Source organism: Schistocerca piceifrons, chromosome 3 (assembly GCF_021461385.2).
Source record: "Schistocerca piceifrons isolate TAMUIC-IGC-003096 chromosome 3, iqSchPice1.1, whole genome shotgun sequence".
NCBI lineage: Eukaryota > Metazoa > Arthropoda > Insecta > Orthoptera > Acrididae > Schistocerca > Schistocerca piceifrons.
The window spans coordinates 35,865,659-35,870,098 of NC_060140.1; the positions used below are offsets into that span (position 1 = coordinate 35,865,659).

General features: G+C 46.9%; 1 pseudogene; it reads left to right on the forward strand.

Annotated features, from left to right (window-relative positions):
- The first annotated feature begins 3,514 nt into the window (after positions 1 to 3,514).
- On the forward strand, positions 3,515 to 3,631 carry LOC124790215 (annotated as a pseudogene).
- The last annotated feature ends 809 nt before the right edge of the window (positions 3,632 to 4,440 follow it).

Consider the following 4,440-nt stretch of genomic DNA (forward strand, 5'->3'; position numbering starts at 1 on the left):
CGTTCAGCTAAGGCTGAATGACTTTCAAAATTCATCGGGCGGGTGTATGATATGTCCACATTTGAGGATCAGGTTTATAAAGTATATCTGTTTGTGTAAAGGAAATGTCTATGTGGTGTTGTAGGGAAGGTGTGGATTCGACTTGGGGGACTGTGATAGCGAAGGAGAGAGTATCTCTAGTGCTAAGGAGGGTACAGGTATTTCCAGAGCCACAGCCTTCAACAGAGTGTACTTCCAATACTTCGCTCATTGCCGGATACTGTTCTGTTCAGACCTAGATCGTAAGATTTAATTGTAAGTATAGTGATAGAAGAAACATGTGAGACGTTTTCTAGAATGTGTTGGTGCTGATTCACGTTCCCACGTTAATGGTAGCGGTCTTCCGAATGCAGAGGCCTGTTAGAGTACAGGAATGTATGATAGTTAACTTTACCAAGTTTTAGACGACCGAATAGCCAACTAAGTAGGTGCTGGGCAGCTCTCGTGATCAAGTGTAACTTTGAGAAGATGGTGCGTTTGTGGTGGAGCGTTATTCCCAGCCATGTAAATTGTTCGGTCGACTGCTTCTGCAGATGTGATGCCTTTAATTAGTTGAGGGAATACGGACTGTCGTGTGTTGAACGCAAGTTTGCCTGTTCTCTAGATGTGGGCAAGACCGTAGTTGGTTTGTAAACAATATTGATCATGTGGAATCTGTTAGATCACCGACTTTGGTATTCGAGAGTGGAATATCAGTTTACTCTACTCGTTTCTAGGTAGTCAATGGTTTACGGCATGCTGCGCCTCGCTAAAGGTTGGTGTTTGTGGAGAAATAATTTACAGTCTATATCTTGTGCATTATGTTGCGTTAGCGGTCGGGTGGCTAGTGGTGTGTGCTTGATATCGAGAAGTATGGCAAAAATTGTATAATATTATTGCGAAAATACGGATGTTCTTGTAATCGACTAGTCTGGAGATGACTGTAGAAATGCGAGAAAGAAAGCGGAAAGAGAGAGCATTTTTGCCAAGGGGAAAGGAGCATGTCTTTGAACATCAGTTCTGAGAGCTGAGAGTAACTTCGGTTCGCTGATGTAAAGGGGGTGATCTGGTATGGTTTGGGATATGAATTGCATGATTACTAGAACGAGACGGTACTCGGTGATCTATTCTCTGGTTGGAGATTGGTTTGACACTCCAATATTCTTGCTAGTATAGTACGTATTTGATGACATGCAGGCAAATTTCCTGTGTTTAGTTGTTGGTGCAAAATGGTGATCAGTGTAAAATAGTTTATCACCACTGAGCGTAGCGTCTGTAGACAGAATGAACAGGTTGGGGGTTTATAGATGGAGGGAACTGTCTGTGCAATTTAGCAGTCTTTGCAAAATAACCGTTCGAAGTCAGACAAAGAAAAGGTGGATGGTGCTTCGATACCTGCAGTATAAATAATTCGACTTGTAAATTCGATAAGAGCAAATGAGAATGCTCGATTGATTGTACTGCGATATAGGAGCGGTGAGAACATTTGTGTGTGTTGAGAGCAGGAAGGCTATCACGTTATGTCTGGGAGGAAGACTGGATTAGGCGATATTTTGGTAAACAGGTTCTGTTTGGGTGAGAATTTCCGTGCATGCAAGCTGAGGCCTGAAGAAAGCGGGTGTTAACTATTTCTGGAACACAATACAATTCTCAAGAGGTCGACTTGGCTCTTATTGTCTTTTACAAAGAGATTTAACGTTGGACTAAGATTGGGAAAGTTGTTAGATGAGTTTGTAATTATGCGCGTGCAACTGGCGGTGTCGCATCATGCGTGCGGGGGGGGGGGGGGGGGGGGGAGTAAGGTTGAGCATGTGTGCTCTTCTGCATTCAATGGTAAACACAAGTGGCGCCTGACTGTATAGAGGAATGCACCTTTCACCGCTGTTCGGTTGCGGTGGCTGGGAGATGTGGTGGAGCGCGCGTCCCTGGCCAGTCACACCAGGAGCTGTGTCTATGTGAGGGCGTATCTGGATAGGGATTTCACGGGCGTGGAGTATGAATGTGGCTATCGCCATCTCATGTTTGCGGAAGCCGAGCAGGGACCCGTGCGCGGTTTGAGGTCTGTCAGGCGTGTGACTTCGCGGGGGCAAGGATGTGGTGGAGGGTGCTTGTGTGCGTCTGTTGCGTTATTTTGCGAGCGGCCCTCTAGGCTGTGCCATGCAGTATTTGGACAGTTTACGAGTACTGAGCGTGTTTGCAGATATGTGTACTCCATTATTTAGGAGCAGTTTGCTATTGTGTACTGGTATTAGGAGTTGTTTGGGTGTCTGCAGGTTGTGTATTGTGATGCCAAGCACATTAGGTTGGATGTTTTGTATCATTGTGATGGATATACTCGATCGCTAAAGAAATTGTTTGAAACTAAATAGAGTGAACTCCTTCTTTCCTCCCCCCAGCAGCCCAGAGTAGGCTGGGGGGACGAAATGGACCAGTGTCGTAGACCTCGTGGAGAACACACTGTTTACTGCCATCATGGATAACTGTACTTCCATCATCAGCTGGTGTTATTGTGGCGTCCTCTGACGGCGTTAGGGTCTGGAGCTCGTGTGGCGATCAGATGGCTGAAGTTAGTACAAGTCTCCTTTCTTTATGCACAATTCTCTTAGGTTGGTAGCAAAAGCGCAAGTGACCTTTGCAGCGCGGGATTAGCTGAGCGGTCTAAGGTGTTGTAGTCATGGACTGTGGGGCTGGTCCCGGCGGAGGCTCGAGTCCTCCCTCGGGCATGGGTGTGTGTGTTTGTCCTTAGGATTATTTCAGTTAAGTAGTGTGTAAGCTTAGGGACTGATGTCCTTAGCAGTTAAGTCCCATAAGATTTCACACACATTTGAACATTTTTGAACACGTGACCTTTCTTTACTGCCAGAATTCAAACTCAGCTAGTGTTCCTAGGAAGAGGTTGTAGTCTGTTCTCTGAAAAGTAGTTGAAAGTACGAACACCTTTTCATACCTATCTGAGTAAATTGAATTATTTAATGTGATTAAAATTGAAATGGAATTAAATACTTAGGTAATTGATAGGTTAGATGCGCGATGTGGGTGTTAGCATATTTACAGAAGACTATGTTTGGCGCATGTATGGAGGTGGCTGTCGAGGGTACGTGACGTAAGCGGTCGGACGTGCGGTGCGTATCCGGTTGTAATGCGCGCGCGAGAGGGAGAGAGGGAGCAGACAATCTTGTGTCAGTTAACTTAGTGAGAGCTTTCTTTGTCGACCGAGCCATGTGGTGGACCGGCGGTTGTGTGACGTCAGGGTAGATTCCACTGTCCAGCAAACAACTGTGGCGCCAACCAAGCTAAGGCTGTGACATGAGCAGTCGGACGGTCGTGGGCCGGTGAGGCAGTGCGAGCGAAAGCGAACGTCTCGGTGGTGTCCCCTGGTGCAGGCGATGTGAAGTACACTCTGGACCTCGTGGTGGTGGACGCAGTGGTGCAGCCATCTTGAATAACGGTACACGAGTCATGTTCTGATGGAAGGGTGGCACCTTCTACCGACGAGGGCAACGGCCTTGCCGCAGTGGTTACACCGGTTCCCGTGAGATCACCGAAGTTAAGCGCTGTCGGGCGTGGCCGGCACTGGGATGGGTGACCATCCGGCCGCCATGAGCTGTTGCCATTTTTCGGGGTGCACTCAGCCTCGTGATGCCAATTGAAGAGCTACTCGACCGAATAGTAGCGGCTCCGGTCATAGAAAACTATCATACCGACTGGGAGAGTGGTGTGCTGACCACACGCCCCTCCTATCCGCATCCTCATCTGAGGATGACACGGGGGTCGGATGGTCCCGATGGGCCACTTGTGGCCTGAAGACAGAGTGTTTTTTTTTCTACTGACGAGAATATGAACTAAGCCAGTTGGTGTCCGAATCCCGTGGCGAACACAACTGCATGATATCGTTTAAATTATAATAAAGAGAAGCCCAGTTTTCCCGCCATTATCGTGCTGGAATTTGAACTTCGCGCCATTTTTATTGGGGAGAGGGTTAGGTTAGTGGAGGTGGATAAACTAGGTGTAGTCATCTTGAGTGACGTCACAGTCGCCATCTTGGATGACGTCAGTGTGATGCTCTCTGGTGGAGACAATTTGTACTAAGTCAGTTGGAGTCCTGACCTTGTGGTGAACACACCTGCATGGAATTGTTTAAATAAAGTGTTAAGTCCCACGAATCTTTAGGAGGTGATGGCAGTCTGGTGACTGAGATTGGTACAAGTGCCGTTTCTTCCATGCCATTTTGTTAGCTTAGTAGAGATATCGGAATTGAATTTTGTTTACCACTAAAAAGTTGGTGCCAGTTCGTAGGAAGAGGTGGTGGTCTGGTTACTTAGGTTAGTGGAGGTAGGCCAAGTGAGCTATTTTTTGCAATTTTCTTTGCTTAGTAGAGATAAGAGCTGTGTGGTGCATTATCCTATTGAAATTTGAACTTGC